This window comes from Tamandua tetradactyla, chromosome 6 (assembly GCF_023851605.1).
Source record: "Tamandua tetradactyla isolate mTamTet1 chromosome 6, mTamTet1.pri, whole genome shotgun sequence".
NCBI lineage: Eukaryota > Metazoa > Chordata > Mammalia > Pilosa > Myrmecophagidae > Tamandua > Tamandua tetradactyla.
Genome location: NC_135332.1, coordinates 94144015 through 94165929, shown reverse-complemented (window position 1 = coordinate 94165929; position 21915 = coordinate 94144015). Strand labels below are relative to the sequence as shown.

Here is a 21915-nt window from a genome sequence, read left to right as displayed (position 1 = left end):
TAAAGGATGCATTTTGCCTTCAAAATAGGACTGGGTCCTCTGAACAAAATAGCTCACTGATTGATGGAAAAATCAGCTTAGAAAGGACTTATCTAAACATGCCCTTGCAAACATTTTAAAATAGGAAGTTAAAGAAAAAGTCTGTTGGTATCCAGGCAGCAGAAATAGGTCACAATGCAGAAAACAAATGGACATGAAATCTTTGGTACTATTAAATTCCAGACTATTGTGTGCTGTTTAGAGAGTGCTGAGTAAAAAGACACTTGCAATCAGCAGTTTCTGTTTAGTGACTAAAATCAACAGAAAAATATTCTTGGGAATGGAGGGCCTCAGAAACTAAATGAGGTCCTATATTGGAAGTATTTGAAAGGATACTCCTGATGGGCATATGATGAACCTGAATGAAGGCATTACGAATTTTGAGTGGCCTTGAAACTCTGGCAACATTCACAATGAAAGTGTTCATAGGCACTCAGCTCCTATGAAGGCTCCTGAGTGAGGAGTCCTTGCTCCTCCATCTCAAGATTTATCTTCAAGCCTCCACTGAGGTGAGTTCCCCTTGTAAACTCTGCAGTGTGGTCTCCCAGCTTACTTAGGGTAAACCCACTAACTACCCACAGAAGCTGGTTTCACCTCGGCATCTCTTTCCCACTGTCCTTATGACTAGGTAATCCATACATTTCTAAAGCAGTGCATTTCTGGAAATCTGTTTGACTCAGAATAGAGAAGAGAGTGTGGGTGAGGGAAACAACACAGGAAAAACCTACAGGTATTTTTTGCCACATTTAAAGCTTTACCACTTAATGAAGGAAGATTTTCTTCAAGTTCATGACAACAAGGGCTCTTCTTAAATAAAATGCAAACACACACATCCCTCATGTTTTGGTTTGCCAAAGCTGCCAGAATGCAATATACCAGGAATGGTTTGACTTTTATAAATGAGATTTATTAAGTTACAAGTTTACAGTCCTAAAGCCATAAAAATGGCCCAACTAAGATTTCCAGGGAAAGATCCTTGACTATGAAGAAAAGGTGATGGCATTCAGCATTTTTGTGTCACATGGAAAGGCACATGGCAACCTCTGCTGGTTTTCTCTCCTTGCTTCTGGTTTCAAACAGCTTACTCAGGGCGTTTTCTTTCTGCATCTCCAAACGTCTCTGTCTGTGTCGGCTCTGAGCTTTTCCCAAAATGACTGCCTCTTAATGGACACCGGTAAGCAGATTAAGACCCAACTTGAATGGGTGGGGTTACATCTCCTTGGAAACTACCTAATCAAAAGGTCCAACCCACAATTGGGTGGGTCACATTTCCATGGAAACAGTTTAATCAAAAAGATCCCACCCAAACACTATGCCTGCCTCCACTAGTTGGATTAGGATAAAGAACATGGTTTTTCTGTGGTGCATAACAGTTTCAAACTAGCATACCTCATAAGGACAAAATAGAATCTTCAATGAGTGTGTATCTAAACCCACAATTAAAGGCAAAAAAAAAAAAAACTTCACATTTTCCCAAAGGCAGAGTAATGTGCAAACATTTTCTGTGACAGCAACACCGGAAGCTTTATCCCGACCAAATCCTTAGATAGAAAGGTCTCTCCTATGAGTCTCCATGGATGGCACAGGAATATACCACCAACCTCCTTGGAATCATCCAAGAGTCATCTTTTATTTATTCCCTTACAGTTATGTATGCCAACAGAGACACAACACAAACTAAAGTGATCAGTGTTATGATAGAAGTGGAGATAATGGCAGGGTTTGGTAGAAATCACTTTCTACTGTAACAAAATGGCTGTCCTACCTTAATTATCAGTCTAAGTCCTGCTAAAACTTGAAAAGCCACCAGTTCTTTTATAACACCAGTTATTTGGCATTCCTACATCAGCAAAACTATAGGGACAGAAAACAGGGCACTGGCTACCAGGGGCAAATGGTAGGGAAGGGCTTAATGAGAAAGGGGTAGAGGGAAATTTACTGAGGTAATGAAAGTGTTCTCTATCTTGCGGTGGTGACTATTTAGGGTTATTAAAACTCACAGAACTATATGCTAAAATGAGTTAATTTTGCTGTGTATAAATTGTAACAATCAGGGCAGTGCAACAGTGGCTCAGTGGCAGAATTCTCGCCAAACATATTGGAGACCCGGGTTCCATTCCTGGAGCCTGTCACTCCCCCAAAAAACGAATTGGAATAATCAAAAATGAAAAAAAAAAAACTATGAAAAGATCAGCTATGGTAATGGTCACATAAAGAACTATATATATATATATATATATATATATAAAACAGCAACCTACAAGGAAATGTAAGGCGATAGTTATAAGTCTGTAATAAATTTCTGCATTGAAATTCCATAAGATAAACAGATTGTTAATGGATCACAGAATGTAAAAATAAATTATAGCTTATCATATATATATATAATTTATGCTTATATATAGTGATAAAAATGCTTCACATGAAACTTTTTCTGTACACTAAGAACATAAATAGAGCCCAAACCAACTCATATTCTGCATTTGCAAGATTTGATAATTGTGACCCCAGCAGATCATTTTTTAAACATCCTTTTAAAAATGAATTTCCATCCAATAGTAAGCATGTAACCATCAGTAATAGCTAATGCCCAAAGAGTGCATAGTAAGCATCAGCCATGTTCACGCAAATACACACACACACACAGGCTAACACACACATATATGCACTCATTTAATTCCCTCAATAACCCTATGAGTAGGAGGTAACACTATTTTTCTCCCATTTTTTCCATAAGAAAACTGAAGCATTGAAGAATAAAAACTGAGCCACAGAAGTTTAAAATCATGCAGCTATTAAGTTGTACAGCCATTAATCAAACCCTGGCAGCCCACATCCAAGATTATGTCTTTTAAGAGCAAATCTACACTGCCTCACATTGCCCACTCATCAATATTTGAATGATCAAATTTTCATCGTTACGTGGAGCTATTTATGGACTTTTTCCTGCTAACTTTGATTTATCTATTGTAAGGCTGCTATACAGTATATTTTAAAACCATTCTTTTATAATTTTTTTCATTTTATTTATTTAGAGGAACATTAGAATTATTGAGTTTCCCCTTCTTAAGGTTATGAATTATTGAACTCTGGCTTAAATATTTTTCTGACTATGAATGGATTAATTCAAAATATAAGCAATTTTGTGGTGAATTATTTTTTATTCGTAAGTCCTATTCAGAAACAAGTTATATGTCTCCATTTATCTACTGCTGGAGTATAGAAACATTATTGAAAATATTCAGTTTTTTACTATCCGCTTTAAATTATTGTTTCTTCATCCTAATGTTCAAAAACACATCTTTATTTGATATAATTTCATTAATGGGCCCCATTAGCCCTTTTTCAATGTTATCTCGTCTCTGTCAATTAAAAGGATCTATTTTGAAAAAATCATTTATCTGGAATAGGGATGAGTTATTGTTGTTGCTTTTAATCCCCCTTCTACTTTCATCTTCAAAATGGCCTGGGTATTTAGTAGACTCAGGACGTTGGGGTCAAGGACTGGCCCCTGCTGGTCCTTGGGATGGTCCCATGTGTTCCATGTCTGCAGTTCACCTCTCCACTCTGCCTGTTACTGCCTGGGGGTATCCCTGGATATCTGGGGCTCAGTCTGCAGAACCACGACTAGGGCTCTGCCCAAAGAGAGCAGTCAATTTTTCTTGGTGACCTGTTCTACAGTGTTTCATGAGCACTGTGGAGAACCTTGCATTTGGCTTAATTTCCATTGAGTTTGGGAGATCTTACCTCTAACCCTTGATTACAGGATTGATTTGTTCGCACTATGGTACCTTTTCCCCATCATGACCCTTAATCATTTTCTCGTATTCCCTTCTTGTGCAGGTGTATAATTGGGTTCTGCTGACCAAAATGTCTTAAAAGGTAAGCTGTCTTCAGGGTAGGAAATAGAGGAAATAGAGGTTGATAAGGCACACAGGAGCTCAAATTTTAAATAAGTAAGACAAAATAGAATGAATGATATTTGAGTATTTAAACAATTTACGTTACAACTGCAAAACAATGCAAAGTATAGTAGGAAAGTTTAATGATTAGAGGGCTTCAAAATATGAACAAAAATTTTTTTGGCAGTCTTGTTTTGCCAAGGGACATAAGTTGGAATAGTTTTAAAAACTAGAGACATTAAGTTGGTTAAGTACAAACTCATACTTACAGCCATTGGAATCGGAAAAGATCATCAAATAATTTTCTTTTCTTCTCATTTGTCCATTCCTTTTGTCGCTATGTAAAATTCAACTGGTCTCAGGTAAGTTTTATTTTTAACTCCAAAGAAAAAAATAAAATGAAAAAAGGGGAAATAAAACTGGAAAACCTAAACCCTGTGATTTAAAATACAAATAATCATTAAAATTGAAGAATATGTGTTTATATCTACTAACATCTATCTATCTATCTATCTATCTATCTATCTATCTATCTATCTATCTATCTATCTATCTATCTGTTTATCCACCTATTAATTTTTTGTCTTCTAGTTATATTGTAAATGTGTCCCCACATATCTTACCCTAATATTACAGCCAGCAACTTGGAGAACTTCATATCCTGGTGCTATTTCAGCAGTGAACAATTCCCTCCCTCTTAGGAATTAAATTTTATTGTTGAAAAATTGACAGAAAGCAAATAATATGCTATTGAGTAATTCTATATAGATGGAAGAAAAAAAATTCAGGGTGAGGGAACAGGGAATGAAATAAAGGGATGCAGAGTGCTCTTTGAGCTAAGTCTGCCCAGCAGGCATCTCCCAGTAGGGTGGCTGGGCAGGCATCTGCATGACTAGGTGGAGGCAGCTATGTGCAAATCAGGAGAATGCTCCTAGGGTTCAGTGACCTGATTGGCATGGGCCATTTGTTTCCCTACCTCTTTGCCTTTGATGGGTTCCACCTCCAGGCATGCAGTTAGTGCTCAGCACATATTAGTTACTACAGTGAGTCACTGGGCCCTCTCTCAAGTTCTTCCTTGTTTAGTGATGACTAATAATTGATGTCCATGTGATTTCTGCCTGTGCATCTACTGTGGATAGTCCACAGCTCTTGTGGGCAGAGACCAGCTCTTGGGTGGAGAGTGGCAGCTGCTCACTTCCCCATCCTCACTCTTAAAAATGGCTATGTTACCTGATCCAGCCCTGAAGTGGTGTTCATGGTAGTCTTCTGGAAAGCTCAGCATCTACACCTGCCCAGTCAATAGAAAGAATGGGATAGGAGAGGAGGGAGCCACTTTGGGCATCCTCATATCAGAACAGTTTCCCTGCTTCTGTGGCCATTGAAAGCAAGACTGGAAGGTGGGTAAAAGTCACATGAGGCAGACCTAAATTTCTGACCCCGGGTCTCTGAGTAGCCCTTAAGTTCTCTAACCTGAACTTCTTGTTATAAGGAAGAAATAGAGAAGTGTTGGCCTTCTTTCTTCAGTTATTCAGCCAAAAGCAATTAATATACCACATAACTGTGTTTGGAGAACTGCTCATATTCCATTCGTGTGATTTGTTGTTCATTTTCCCTATGTAATTTCAGCCTTTGCTAGAAGAGCTTATGGTTATTTATCTTAAAATTCTCTGACTATGTTAAGGGAATGAATCTACAAATTTTCCCTGTGGGGGATTTTTTCATCCTAATTCTTTCTGTCAAATCAAGTTTCTCTCCTATAAAACTTGTTTTAAAACATTAAACTTGCCTGCAGCGTAGACTGACTAATGTGCCCTGTGCTATCACCAAGTTCATTCACATATTCCCACAATACCTTCTTTGTAGCGCTTTCTTATGGATTTCAAAAATTCATCTCTTTTACTAAAGCTTGGGGTCATGCAAGTTTCCTCCTGACACAAAAGAGGAAGAAGAAGAAGATTATTCGGAGACAGAACATTTTTTTTCATTCATTCAACAAATATTGAATAAGGAATATACTGAACAAACCTAATATTTTCTGCTTTTAAGGGTCCACTTTTAAGCCCATTCTGAAAACCAGTCACCAAGGGACCCCCACATGGTGTAGTCTACAGAACAAGATTAGAGATGGGTAGAGGGTGGATCTGAGTGGAGTAAATGTGCAAACACCCCTATCATCTAAGGACTTTGGCTCAAGCTCAGTTTTGCTCTGGTCTTCTCTTAAATAACATTATGGGAAATTTAAATGTCCATTTTCATCTATGCAAATCACCTAGTTAACAGCCTAACATCATACATCCTTGCCTTCCTCATTTCAAAAGACATTCCCTTATTTTCTTCTTTTTTAATAACCACCACTTGTTTTTTCTTTCAATATTTGTTTTCTGTCTTTTTGCACTGATGGCAGTCTGTATAAGGACAGACATTTCTATTTATTTTGTTCACTGTTCTGCTGCCAGGGATTAAAGTGAGGAGAGCCTGTTCTCCATGGTCAGTAAGTATAATTGAAGAAAACACTTTATTGAGAATGAAATGCATAGAAAACGTTTATGTGGCATAGGAAGAAAGTAAATTTTTTGAATGCATGCTGAAGGAAGTAGTAAACATAAAATGTAACTCACTATGACTTACAAACATAATTGTGCAGAGACATGGGAAAGAAGCTGGTGTTTGAAAATAAATGTAGTAATAATACTAATCTGCCTTATTTTAGAAATTTTTTTCAAAGAAACAAGAAACCTGAGTACAATAGGGGAGACAAAGCATTTCAAATTTATTTTTAAGAAAAGAATTTTCCCCTCTGGAATGTTGTGGAAAAGGGGTATGTTCTAGTTTGCTAGCTGCCAGAATGCAACACAACAGAGATGGATTGGCTTTTAATAAAAGGGGATTTATTTTGTTGGTGCTTCAGAGGAAAGGCAGCTAACTTTCCACTGAGGTTCTTTCTTATGTGGAAGGCACAGGATGGTCTCTGCTGGTCTTCTTTCCAGGCCTCTGGGTTCCAACAACTTTCCCCAGGGTGACTTCTTTCTGTATCTCCAAAGGCCTGGGCTGAGCTGCAAGTGCTGAAATGAGGAATGCCGAGCTGCTTAGGCTGTGCTGCGTTGCGCTCTCTCATTTAAGCACCAGCCAATTAAGTCAAACGTCACTCATGGCAGCAGACACGCCTCTTAGCCGACTGCAGATGTAATTGGCAACAGAAGAGGTTCACATACCATTGGCTTTTGTCCGCAGCAACAAGATTGGGTATACTCACCTGGCCAAGCTGACAATTGAATCTAACTAACACAGGGTGAAACTAGAAGATATTAAGAGATTTGATGGCTGTTTCGGTAATTATTCTTAGAGTCCAGTCTGGTTGGAGAAAAAAATGATGTTAAAAAGGTACTAAAAAGTGTCAAGGTAGTGAAATAAAAATGTTGAGGAGTTCAGATTAGAGAACACACAAAAAATCACAACCAAATGCAATGACCCTGAATTAGTGTGGACTAGAAAAATACATTAGTGGAGCAAATGGCAAAATAAGAATAAATTCTATAGATTAGATAATAGAGATTTTTCAATATTAATTTCCTTATTTTGATTATAGTATTTTCACGGTTCTGTAAGTTGCTAACATTTTGGGAAATACAATAAAGTACCCACGGGAAATCTTAGTATTATTTTTGCAACAGTTTTATATCTGAAATGATTTCAAAATGAAAATTTTAAAAAAGAGAGAAATGGAGGGTCTCAGAGACTCATGGAAGACAAAAGGATTAAGGAATTGGTTGTTTGTAAGAGAGATTACAGCAAGTAAATTAAGAGTAAGTCAGTGACATTTCTAGTAATAAAAGAAGTTTTCATAAAAGGTATTTTAGTTCCCTTGGCTGCTTAAGCAATGGGAATATAATGTCTTATGGTTTTGAGGCTAAAATACAAGTCCAAACCAAAGCATCATCGAGGCAACATTTTCTACCTGAACACTGTGGTATACTGCAGCTGACTGCCAGCAAATGCTCATTAATTTTTGAAGACTTCTGGGAATTTTATATGAAAAATTGAAGAGGTTGCAGTTGCAGTTGATGTTCTCTTCCTTCCCAGTGGGTTTATCTTATGCTCTGGCAGTCTAACAGGGAGCAGAGAGAGGAGAGCCCCTCAAACCTCTTAGTGGCTGAATTGATTCATGTGTTGTTCATGGTCTTTGTCTGCTTCCATTCTCCTCCAGTTAACTCACTTCTAGGATGTAGCCCTCCAGGCAAAATTTGAAAAAAGCAAAACATAAAAAAAAAAAAAGAACCAAGGATCCTTCTTCTTTTTACATCCTGGATTCCTTTTACTTCCAGTACTATAATGCATTTCCAAACTTTACTCTGCCTTCCAGCTCCTTTCCCTTTCCTTCTAATCTTTCTGCACTCTGCAGATAATTGTGTCAATGGGGCAACCCTGCTGAATGTTGGTTTCATGCTCACCTCCTGATTGTTTTGTGTGGGGTAGCTGATGGCTGGTTAGCTGATGGCTGGGGGTAAGTGGCCGTACTGAGTCAGTCACACAGACACAGAGCACACAGCACACAGCACACAGCACGCGACTCAGGAGACAACCCTCAGGGGTGAGTGGAAGGCGTCTGCTTTATTCAGGAAGTGCACAGGCTTATATAGGCTGGGAAGCATGCAGGGACACATGTTGGGCTGGGATTGGTGGCTGTTGTTGCTAGGCTGGAGGGCAGATTACCGGGATTGGTCACCGTTGTTGTTAGGGCGGAGGGCAGATTTCAGGTTAGCCATTTTGTGTTGCTTTGCATCAGCCACGGCAGCCATGTCAGCAATGTTTTATGGTTTCTCCAACAATAGCGATATTTTATGGCTTCTCCAACAGTTTTGAACTACTAGCTTTGAATTTTTCTCTCTACCCCATGATATTGCCAAAGATTTGCTGACCTCTCTGTTTCTTTGGCATATGGCATCAGTCTAGCTTTTCAGCCTCTTTCCCAGCACCAAGAATGGGAAAATGCCTCAGGAGAAAATTGGCTTGTATAGACTCAAGCTCACCTCCATAAACTCCCCGTTTTCTCTAGGATTTGGCTTCAAATGTACTGGGTACTTTAATAGTTCTCTGCTATACCAACCGATCTTTTCATATTTGATTTACCTTTTGAAATTGTTCTCTATAGGAAGATTTATCTGTTTTAAGCTACTCTATTATAGCCAAGAGTTTAATTAGCCAAAATTTGATCTTGATTTTGTTTTTTGCTATGTCTTCCAAGTGTATCCTCTAGTAAGTGTTTTCTCTTTTTCTCCTCACCTCTATTCTTAACTTCTTTCTCTTGGCTAGAACTTTTTCCTTTAGCTATAAACATTCTTACATTTTTATCAACCAAATGGAAAACAAAAAACAAAAAACAACAGAACAAGACACAAAGCTTTGGATCTTGCCTCACTCTTTAAAATAGCTCTTTTTCTTTGCTGAAGCAAGTTTCCCAAAAATTGTTTCCTACCTGTTACCTCCATTTTCTTATATCCAATTCTCTCCTCAAAATTCTACCCTTTGTAATATGTTTTCCAATCCCACCACTTTGTGAAAATTGCCCTAAATTATATAATATTTCCATTCAATAAAAGTCTTTTTATCTTACTGAAACTCTCAATTATATGTGACAGCACCTCACTCTCCTTTCTGAAACCCAACATGTTTTCAGTTCCGAGGATCCCACAGTTGGTATTTATTCTACTTTTCGCATCTCATCTCTCTCTCTCTCTCTGCCTACACATTTCATGCTTTTGTTTTCCAAGTTCAACCCATTGCATGTCTTAATCTCTCCTATTTCCTTGGAAAATTTCATCCTTTCTTAGGGTTTCAGGTTTTACGAAGATACTAATGATATGAGTTTTTATTCTGAGACTCGACTATTGTTTTCAGACTATAGAGGCCAGGAATAAATGCTCAAGTTACCATATAATTTTTGACCTTGATCAATACTAGTTGAGTAAGTTTGGGCAAAGTGATTGATCTCAATGCAATAGGGATAATGATAAGATATATTCCATGGTCACTAGTCCATGCTCTGAGACCACTGGGGACAGAGATTAGTCCAACAAATTCAAGTCTATCGCCTCACTACAATGACATCTCAACAGAGATCCCATAGGATATTACATCAAACAAAGGAAAAGCCTGAGGGGTACTAAGTGGAGGAAAGATAGAGTATAGAGAAAAGTTAGATGAAGTAATAGTGCGTACATGCATGCGTGTGTTTTGTGCAAGTGTTTACTAGAGATAGATACAGTGTACAGAATAATGGTTAAAAGCTGAGTCTGAAATCATTATTCTTCCTGGATTCAGTACCAGCTCTATCACTTAAAATCTCTGTGGCCATAGGAAGTTATTCAACCATTCTGTACCCAATTTCCTTAATTATTAAATTGGTATTGCAATATTTTAGGGGGTTAGCTTGAGGATTAATTAAGAAAAATTAATGTAAAACGATTGAACCATGTGAGCTTCTGCTACTTAACATTGTGACGATAATTAGTATTATTTAGTAGGTACATAGAAGATGCACAAAATATTGAAGAAATACCTATGTTAATTAAAATATGCATCAATTCCAGAAAACCTAATCATTGATAATATAGAAATTGCCATTTTAAATAAATAGTGGCTGAATATTTTCTAATATGAGTGTGGTTATAATTATATTCCTAGCTGGAGTAGAAGAAACTTAATTTGGTTTAGGCATTTAAAAATGTTTTGAGAAGATTTTTATTAGCTGTTCTAGTAATTTGGGTGTAAAAAGGTAGTTCAAAGTGTGGGAAATCTGAGCCTTTAATAAAAGCTTTTATTTATGTAGCATCTTATGAAAGTTTTTAAAACACTCAAATATACATATCCATATATGGAGGAGGAAAGAGAGATGATACGCACAGAGATAGATTCAAACATAAAGACTTAAATCATCAGAGAAAAAGAACCTTAGACCAATACTTTAGAAGTAAAGATGAATTTTTTATAAAACATCTGTTCAAGAAGTTTTGAAACTTATTTAAATAGAAAACACAAAATATATACTCACAATCTCATCCAGCAAAGAATTATTGTAACATGTGAATACATTTAGTTTCTGTATTTTCATGGGAATTGATTTGCCATTTGAGAGTGCTTCTCTAGATGTACCTTTATTTTGTTGGATTTCTAAATCTATTAAAAACATCACTTGAGAGAAAGACTCTAGAAAAATATCCTAGCTTAAGGTTCCAATTTATTCCCATAATGAGGGGTGGGGGGATTTATTCGAAATTGTTTCCTCTGGTCTTTTATGTCCTCCTTTGAAAGGAGATGTGAGTTCTTTCATTCATTACGGTGGGCAGTTCATCCAAATTTGATTGAGGTTCTAAATTTTGTGTCAGGATCTTTGCAGGAGAAGTCACATAGTATGTAACAAATTAAGCTTTCTGTTGGTAGGTTCTCCCATCTGCCAAATTTTATCTCAGCCAGAGATGGACATTCCCCTGCCAGTATTTGAATGCTATTATTAAAATAAAAACTTATCTTGCTTTTTCTATCTCTTGGGATAAAGTAATAACTTTCCTTTCTATGTCTGTGTTCCCGTACCTAGGTAAAAGCAGAAGGAAAACATCAACAATTTCCCTTTATATGTTGTGGTCATTGTTGTATTTCAAAATTGAAAAAGATGTCAGGTACTTCTGAAAATTAAATTTTATTCTTGTATTTATTTTTTGTTTCTTTTCCAAAAAGTCAATAATTCCTTCTTTACATTTCTGTTTTTCCTCCCATTTCTTCTAATGAGTATAGTCCAAGACTTATTCTATCACCTATCTACTTATCTATCCATCCAAACATCCATCCATAAACCTGCCATCTGTATAAATGACTCAGTTAGAATTTACATATACTATATAAATTTGCAGTCATTTTACAGAGAGTAACAGAATAATACCAGAAGATTCAAAATTTTGTTCCAAAGGAAAGTCAATCTCTTTAGAAAATATTCCTTAAAGAAAGAATTTCTTTAACTTACCATGAATTACATTTTCAATACTTTGAAAAATATGCATTTTCCAAATGCTTTTTCTGCATGAATGGAATGTCACAATATCTAGAAGAAATCCCTGGACCTTATCCCTGTAGAAAAATACATTTACATGTATTTTTTAATATAATGTTTTTCAAAGCACTAAAGGTATCATAAAATTATAGGCAAATACTCATTAAATTCTTTTGAGTAAACTATTAAACCTGTATCAATGAGTGTTTTTATTTGTTTAGCATCAATGCTTGTGCTGGTGATGTTGGGAGTTTTGCCAACTTCCGGGGAATTTGTTAAATAGGGATCAAAATTTAAAAGACCGAGTATATGGCAGGAAGTTAATTCATTGCTCTCAATACTTACACTTTCAACATCTTTATAATTCTTGACAACCTGAAAAATGATCATAGCATTAGACAAAGACAATTCACCTCTATAAGGAAAACTGCTTTCAAATATGAGGATTCATTAATTTTGTACAATTAATTGAAATTAGACACATAAAAAGCAAACAAACAAAAATTAATAGAACATTTTACCAGTACAATACTCCTAACATTGCCAAAGTATTTGTTGGAATTCAACTTCTCTGAAAAACACGATGCTGGTGGTACAAACATAAGAGATCATGTATTTGGAGCAAGAATAAGGAACTGAGAAATGATGATTTAGTTTCTAAGTAAATACATATGTTTGTTTATATCACTATTTCTGAATCAAGTAATATTACTTTAATCATAGGTCTATAATGATATAATTCATATACCATAAAATTCATCTACTATTAAGTGTACTATTTAATGAATTTTAGAATATTCACAGAGTTGTGCAACCATGCCCCCCAATCTAAAGTTTAGAAAATTCTCATGACTTAAAAAGAAATCTCATTAGGAGTCAATTCCCATCCCATTCCAACCAAAATCACAGGTAATCTAATCTTATCTTTGTCTTCATTTTTTCTCATTTAATTTTACCTTTATCTTTGTCTTTCTGCAATCCATGTTATATATAGGTATAGACTATTGATAGAGTTTTTTGGTATTTATCTGGTTGGGTTTTTTTTCTGAATTTCAACTTTAGGAGTATAGTTTGGCATACGATAAAGCCATGTGATTTTGGATACATAGAGGTTTTTCTTAGGTATTTTGAAGATATTAATAACTTCTTATAACATTTTGTCAATTTTGAAACATCTGCTGTTATTCTGATTTTCACTCTTTATAGTTTTTAAGATTTTCTTTAGTTTTTCCAATTACACAGATTCCTTATTTTATTTCATGGATATGTTGGCCTGACTCAGAGAAACTTGTATCAAATTATTTTCATTTTGCAGGCTTGAGTTCAGGGCTTGATTTATATCTTTTAGATGTGGAAGGTAGAAGATAACACAAGAGGTCTATGTGGATAGTTGCAAATCCTGCTCAGAAACGAACCCTGTAGTTATATTGCATATTTGATATCTTCAAGGTTAATGAGGCCACAAGAATTATCTCTAACACCCGCCAAGATGAGGCTACCCTCAGAAATGCTCAAGCCGTGGTCTGCATGTGGGTGTGCATGTGTGTGTTAATATGACTATTCCTTGAGAGAGATAATTGAACTTTCTGATTGTCTAAAGTGACCACGTCTTACTCGAGTCATTTTCAGTCAAACCTCCATTCATATCTTGTAGACATTATAGGGTCTGAAAGCTTGTACTGTAGTCTCTCTGGGATAATGCTGTTGTCCTTTCTGACATAAATTCTCCACTATGCTGGCTTCCTTTTCTTACCTGCAGATAAATGAATCTACTTCGATTTACCAAATACTGTTGATGTTCAGTCTTGTGTCATCACAAACCAATCTTGATATTTTGTCAGTTGAGTTAGCTTGCACATGTGTTGTTTTCATTTATGAGTATCCCAATCATTAGTTGCATTCATCTTTTAATCTGAGGATTCACATATTTCTTAATTTCTTGAAACACTTCTGGCAATTTACATTAAATACTGCCTCTTCACTGTGCTCTTTAATTTTTGTTTCCTAGCAATCTTACTTGATGCATGCTAGAAATTCTCATTCTATGTACCATGTTGCTTAATTTCTTTTCCATAACTTCTAACACTTATTTTCTATAGTGTGCAAAATTGTACCTTCCAATCCACTACTTTTTTCTTAGCTGATATCCTGTTCACTAACTTTTCTTAGGCAATGCTACTTCTATATAATATTATATTTGAATGCATTTGTATTCAAGGCATACAAATGAAAAGGCTTGCTTTTTCATTTCTTAATTTCTTTTTATGAACACAGATTAAATCGATTGAGGTCTAATTTTTACATTAAAATAACAGAGTTTTCCCCACAAGCATTTGATAATTTTAACTTATATGTTTTAAAGTAGCCCATTAAATCAGAGATTTAGGCTCCAAATATATCATTTCCCAAACCCACTAATAGCAAATATACTTATTGGAGATCCTAGCTGCTACTGAGGTTTGTTCTCGTAAAATGAATTAGCAAGATATTCAATAAACTAATTCACACTCAAGTGTTGCTAATTTTCACTTTTTGGATGACGGTTTTGGAGCAAAACTCTAAGCCAACAGTAATTGTTAACTTCTGGCTCCATGTTGATTTAGCAGGGAAGATATTTGCAAGCATTTGGATATTCACAGTACCATTAATTATAACACTAGAAGGAACACTTTAAGAGAGGCCAGAACAAAACTCTTCAATATCTCATCCTCCTAAGGAAACATTTATTATGTACCATCTGTAAGTCCCCGAAGACTATAGGTTGACTGTGAGCTGAAAGCTGAGCTGTTAACAAAACAAAATTAACAATTTACTAGATAGTAAATGCATCTAGTAAATTGATAGTAGTTGGGCAGTGTGGTTCTCTTAGTTTCCTAGGGTTACCACGAACTGGATGGTTTAAAACAACAGAATTAATTGCCTTAGTTCTAGAGGATAGAAGAGTCCAAATCTGTAGGGAAGAATCCTCCCTGCTTCTTCCTGACTTCTGGTGGGTTTCCAGCAATCCCTGGACTTCAGTCTCAGTCTCAATATTCAGATAGCCTATATTGTCCTTCTCCCCTTCTTCAGACGACACCATTCACATTGGCGCACATAGGACAGGATTCATCCTAATCCAGTTTGGCTTCATTTTAGGTAATACCATCTCCAAAGACTCCATTTTCAAATAAGGTCACAGTCACAATATAAGAGAGCTAGAACTTGAGCATGTCTTTTCTGGGAGACACAATTCAACACATCAGAGATATTATTTAATTTGAGATCATAAAGCTATCTGCTGGCCTTTTAGGGTGTTAGCACCTATTTTGAAAGCAGATTTTTATTGTTTTTAATTTCTTTTGTTCTGCTCTCCTTGCTATTCTGTACAACCAACATTTAAGTAGACCTCTATATACCGGGGGCATTTGTGTATTTTTCATCACTGCTACACCCAATTGCCACTGCATCCTGTCATATAAATGCCCATTGCTACAACATACATATATTGTAAAAATGACTTCCTCATTTTCTCTCTCCTTTATGTTTTTCTTATTTGGCTCCTGTGCCAGTTTGAAATGATTTATGTACCCTAGAAAATCCATGTTTTAATCCTAATCAATCTTGTGGGAGCAACCATTTCATCTAATCTCTATTCAGCACTATAGGTTGGAAATTTGATTAGATTATCTCCATGGAGAGATGACTCACCCAATTGTGGGTATTAAACTTGATTAGATGGAGACATGACTCTCCCCATTCCAGGTGGGTCTTGATTACATTACTGGAATTCTGTAAAAGAGGGAGGAGGAAGCGTGAGAACAACAAGAGAGCCATGAAGCAAAGTCAACCAGCCAGTGACCTTTGGAGATGAAGGACAGTATCCCCAGGGGGCGTCATGAAGCAGAGGCCTGGAGAGAAAGCTAGCAGATGTTGCCATGTTCGCCATGTGCCTTACCAGTTGAGAGAGAAACCTGAACTTCATCAGCCTACTTGAGTGAAGGTTGGTGCCTTAATATGGACATTTTTATAGACTTGCTTTAATTGAGACATTTTCACAGCCTTAGAACTGTAAACTTGCAACTTATTAAATTCTCCTTTTAAAAAGACATTCCATTCCTGGTCATTGAATTCTGGCAGCTAGCAAACTAGAACAGCTCCACAAATGACATATTAGAAATAACTATTATAAGACTAATAATCAAGAAGGATGTTTAAATCAAAACCCAAGTTATAATCAAAACTCATGGCTTCCTACAAAAGAGGGACAGATAGCTATGAATGAAAAGTTCTCTTTAACATTAATGAGCAATTTTTCATGTATTTACCTTCAACTCTAATTTACATATAGCCTTTGTATTTTTCTGATTCACCTAAGTTAAAATATATCACCTGGGGGGTCTATTGGAGAATGTCATAAAATACAGAGCATTCCTGCTGATTAATACATGTTTAGTATGGTCCCCTGCTGAATTTCTCTAAATTCTGCAAACATTTTAGAGGGAATTGACAAAAATTATTTGCTCAGCTGTGCTCACTGCTTGAGGAGGAACAGGTGGGGGAAAGTTCATGTTTTCATTATTCTTCTTTTCTATCAATCAAAAAATATGTATTCTATGCTTGCTCCCCTATTGACATAGAAGGATTCTCACTAGCTAGTTGATCAAAGCTTACATATCCCGACTATTATTAGCTCATGCTTTTATCCTAAGCCATTTTATAGTGAGAAAGTCCTTTAATATATAATATTCACTTTCCAAAATTTGTGTTTTCATTGTGTGAAAACATGAGTACAATTACCTCAGGGCAAAATATAATGAGAGTGCAAGTACCTGAGTTTACAAGTACCACTTAGAGCAAAATACAATGAAAGTCTATTATTTCATTACATTGACTATGACAACAAAGAGCCATGTAAAAATCTTACATCGTGCATTTAATATCTTAGACTTCAGCTTTCACCACATCAGCCGAGGGTGATTTTAAATAAAGGTAGTTTTGCTGGTTATCTTTCAGGTGTCTTTGCTTGTTAGTGGTTTGAGACTATGGTCAGGTGTTTTCATTTGTTTGCCAAGCAGAATGCTTTGTTGTAGTCATGGATAGTTGAAACATAAAACCATCTCCTATTGCACCAGTAAAATAGTCTTTGTTAAAGTTACGCTATGTCCATAGCCCCGGATTTTATCTAGGAAAAGGTTCCAATACCGATGTCATATCCAAGAATTAAGACGTGAAGGTCACATGCGTTGACCCCTCCACGGACTTTTGGTCCTCACGTTCAGGCATTCTTCCTAAGCCCTTAATCCTGGACAGTGATTTCTTCAGGGATGACCAAATGACTTGAAACCCTCAACGGGACTCTTTCCTGGTTGTCTATGGACATGATGCTTGGACCTGCAGCAACCTGTATGTGAAACCCGAAGCAGCGTCAGGAGCAGAGGTCCACCGAGCCTGGGTCTTGAGCTCCGCTCACCGCATTTCCCGTTGTCTTGTTTGAGTGACGGTGGTGTCCTACTATTTAAGCCAAATGAGTTTCCTTTCCCTTACATTCAAGGGCATCCCACCTAATAAATTAATTAAATATTTTATTGCAACTGACATTATGAGCTTTTTTAATTATTTGAAAAAAAATAAATGATTTTGTTATGGGATTATTTTCAAGGATAGCTGTTTTCGTTCACCATATTAAAAATATAGGAGCGGAAGAAATCAAAGTGAAAGACTTAGACGCTTAGTTCATCTGGATATTATAATCATAATTTTACAGCCTTTTGTTGATTTCCTCAAATTTTTAGAAATTATTTTATGGACTAAACAGCACCCTTTACTTTTCTATACACATTTTATATTTCTAATCATTCAAATTTTCTGATTATTGAAACATCACTTCCCATTAATTCATATAGAGTGGGTATTAACATTTATTCTCCAGATATGAAATCCAATTTCAGAAACCAGGCCAACCTTAATATCACGACTAACACCAAGGTTAGGGAAAAATACACATCCAAATATCACTGCCTATTTGGAGAGAAAAATGAAAGGTAAATAACTAACTTGCTTAATCATTTCTATTTCCCTGTGGGTGAAGTGATCTTGAAATTATAAGCTATTCCTATGTAAATTTAATTACAGAGTTTCTTAGTTCTTTTCATATTCAGGGATTAGGCCTTGAGTTTCAAAGTCTGCATAAATACACTTTCTAATTCCTCTTTATGTTTTTCCATTTGAAATATAGTTCATGCCCTGGCAGCCATATCTCTGACTCACGTCTTACCTTCTCCATCATCAATCTAGGATCAACACTCAAGCTCACAAAACTGTAGCAACTATGCTTAGAGGAAATAGAAGCTAATGATGCCTTCATACAGGTAAAATGTTGTACCACGGAGTTAAATAAGTCACTTTCAGTGCAGTAAAATTGAATGTTTGCAACCTACATCAAGTCCAGTTTATACATTCAGATAGTGTAAAGAATGGTGCTATAAAAGGGATATAAAATGTTACTACATATATAAATATAAATTTATATAGATATATAAAATAAAAATATAAATAAATAAAGTTGCATTAACACCATCGCCCCCAAAACACTTTATTCGTACAACAATTGTTCAAATGGGAAAATACAAAAACAAATTGATTGTTTTCTCCCTAAGGTGTACTAACATGAAATATCTAACCACAGTTTAGCTCCTGTTTTCTTGTAGGTACAGACTGGCCAGCTGAAATCCCTTCCGAGAGAAAAAGTCCCATACATAGGCTTTTATTATATGCTTTTTACTTCTTTTCTTCACAACAAGTGTTGAAAACAAACTAAAGAGCATCTTGTACTTTAGGGCTTAGAAAGATAAGTTGAGAATCAAGAAGACAAGCACATAAAGAACATACTCCCTGCTCCCATTATTAACATTTTTTTTCCACTAAGCACAAGCATCCCTGTATGAATTTCCAACAAAATAAACCCCAAAAGGCTATGATCCACAGGAGTGAATGTGTGAAGTAATACCTATTGCGCCTCCACTGTAGGAGCTGTGTTTTAAATTACCTAAAAATGGGGACTTTTTCTACTAATGCATACTAATACTTATTTAAGCAATTTTCATATAATTTAGGAGACTTAAATTGTTAGAATTCAGCAGTAATTTTAAGCCAATCAATTAGCTTAAGAAACACTTTTTTTTACTTTAAAAATTTTTTTTATTTTATACACTCTAGGCACATGTTAAGAAACATTTTTAAGTATGCAGAATGGGGCACATGATTTTCTGGGACTAATTTGTCAGTTTTCATAGTTTATGCATGAATATCCAGAATTCCTACCAGATCCTGAGATTCGTGACTGAAATGCCAAAATTTCATCTTTTCCTCTAGGATATGTTCTCTTTTTGATTGATAGTGAGTATATGAGGAAACATAATGACTTTGGCTTCATACCATTTTTCATGTAGGTAAATTTTCAGCAATTATCTGTTCTCAAGCATAGACACTAAGTAGGAGATTGCCTACATTAAAATTAGTTGATACAAAAATAGCTTTATTCATACATTCCTAAGAAGTCATGGGTCCTAAAATAAGTATATCCATAACTGCATTTTTGTAATATTATTATTTTTAGAGAAGAAATGAAAACCATGATCGATTTATAGAGGACTAGAACAGGTTTCCCCTAGAATTTTTGGAAAAGATCTGGAAATGACATCTACATATCTCATATCAACAAGCAGCAAGAGATAGGTTGCCACTTGTAAAAAGAAGCTATACTTAGAAATTGAGGAATGCAAGGGTAGATCAGTGATACAAATCTCTCCTGCCCTGAAAGAGACCAGAGTTTGATCCCCAGTCCATGAACTTCCCCAAACAAACATACAAGCAAAACAAAAATTCAACAAATGGTTCTGCAATAATGGGATACTCACATGGAAAAATAATGAAATGTGGCTCCACTGTACAACATATAATAAAAGAAAAAGGAATCTATTCATAGAAATAGACACAAATAAAACATTTTCATATTAAAATAATAGCAATTATGTATAAGATGTTTATACATTTTCCTGGTCTGAATCAATGGCCCTTTGTATAATAGATATTAAAGAGCATGGGAAAATTGGAATCTTTTAGTGTTTGTTCAGCCCAGTTGGAATGGAAGACAATATTTGATGTTCCAGGCTCTTAGACATATGGTTATAATGATCACATATCAAATATATAATTAAAAATGTTATTCTTAATTTGTGATTTAAAACTATCAAAGGACTAATGGATTGAGTACATGAAAATGAGTGATATTCCTTTAAGTCGAGACACATGTTGACTATAATTACAAAGCGCAAGACCAGGAGCACATGTAAGAATCATGCAACCAGGGCAAGCCACGGTGGCTCAGCAGGCAAGAATGCTTGCTTGCCATGCCAGAGGACCCGGGTTCAATTCCCCGTGCCTGCCCATGTAAAATTAAAAAAAAAAAAATCATGCAATCAGAAGGGAAATGCTAATTCACATGTTTTTCTATTGCTCAGGAATCATCTCTTACGATGTAAACCTTAATATGCCTGCTTGTGGTATATTCTTCAACTGAAGGTATAAATATTCTTTTTCGTTTTACATATGAAAAATTTTAAAGCTCAGAGATGTTTAATGCTTCTGGGAACACATCTTGGAAGGAGAGCAATTAGCTGGGATGGTAAATTAACACTGTTACACCAGGAAGGGGAGGTATGCTATTTTCATTATGCCAGTTTTATCATAACCAGGGTATAACTGGAAAACATAAATTGGTATAAGTTTTTTTTAATTTTTTGCTTTCCTCCAGTAGGCATTTCCAGTTCCCTTTAGCAGAGTGAATTACACCTTCTTGTATAATTTCACAGTGGTTTGTTGACCCTGCTATGACAGCCATTGTCCAATTGTCATTATTTATTATTCTGGAGGCAGACTGCTTGGGTTCATGTTCCAGTTCTAAGGTACTGGTTTTGGAACTTGAACGAGCTTTTTGATCTGTCTCATAGTCTTCATCAAAAATGGTGATAATACTGATGTAGTATTTAATCTACAAGCAACAATGCAAGTTGATGTAGGTAAAGCACTTAAATCTTTGTCTGACATACAAAGAAGCACTGGCTAATTTTATGAATTATATTGTCTCTATATAGGAAAATGTATTCATATTAATAATTACATAATAATTATTAACACAATTTAAGCATAGTAATAATACTTGTATTCTGATCAAGGGTATAAACCCATTGTGAGCAGCAGCTATGTTATCTTCATCTTTGACTCTTCTGTACCTGATGTGTGTGTATCTAATACATTGCATACTTTTTGTGAATGTTGAAAGAATCCAGAAGTGTGAAACAGTTCCTCAGAATCTGATAACATATGATTGAACAGGTCTGTTTTCAGTAATGAACTGAGTTTTAGTCAAAGGTAACACCCTTAGAACATCAGCAGTTTTTAGGGTTGCAATGAGGTTTTTGTTTTTTGCTTTTTTTTTCTTTGTATGCTGCATGGTGGGGTCACATTTCATTCTTTTTCTGTGTAAGTATCCCCTTATTGCAGCACCATTTGTTGAATTTTTGTCTTTGTCTTTGGTTTTTCGTTCGTTTGTTTGCTTGTTCGTTGGTTTTGGGGAAGTGCATGAGTCAGGAATTGAACCCAGGTTTCCCGCGTGGCAGGCAGGAATTCTACCACTGAACTACCCTCGCACCCCCTGCAATGAGTTTTATTCATTGCACCTGGCAAAATGTCTGACCTTTAGTGGTACCCATGGCTTATGCTTAATTAAACTGAAATACATACTTTTCAGGTTTGGAGAACCACCTTTTTTCTTTTAATTCTTTTGAATTCAATAACAGCAACTGACGTAAACAATCATAAAAATGAAATTAATAATTCTTAACGCCATTTGAGAAAACTACTTCATAAAAAGAAGGGAAAATGCCATATCAGCTC

General features: G+C 35.8%; 2 long non-coding RNA genes across 3 annotated transcripts in view; one reads left to right on the top strand and one right to left on the bottom strand.

Annotated features, from left to right (window-relative positions):
* Positions 1 to 227: 227 nt before the first annotated feature.
* On the top strand, positions 228 to 20712 carry LOC143686226 (uncharacterized). 2 transcript variants are annotated; one of them, XR_013176976.1, is made up of 3 exons: positions 228 to 548; positions 18197 to 18329; positions 20481 to 20712. It is a non-coding gene; the product is annotated as an uncharacterized LOC143686226 (long non-coding RNA). The 2 variants fall into 2 exon arrangements; XR_013176977.1 differs by lacking the exon at positions 20481 to 20712 and adding an exon at positions 19333 to 19401.
* LOC143686227 (uncharacterized) overlaps positions 11975 to 21915 on the bottom strand; it is a 35191-nt gene continuing 25250 nt past the window's right edge. Inside the window, exons 2-4 of the long non-coding RNA XR_013176978.1 lie at positions 15670 to 15750; positions 12328 to 12357; positions 11975 to 12059 (exon numbers count right to left, since the gene is read on the bottom strand). This is a non-coding gene — a long non-coding RNA (uncharacterized LOC143686227). The remainder of the gene's footprint in view (positions 12060 to 12327; positions 12358 to 15669; positions 15751 to 21915) is intronic.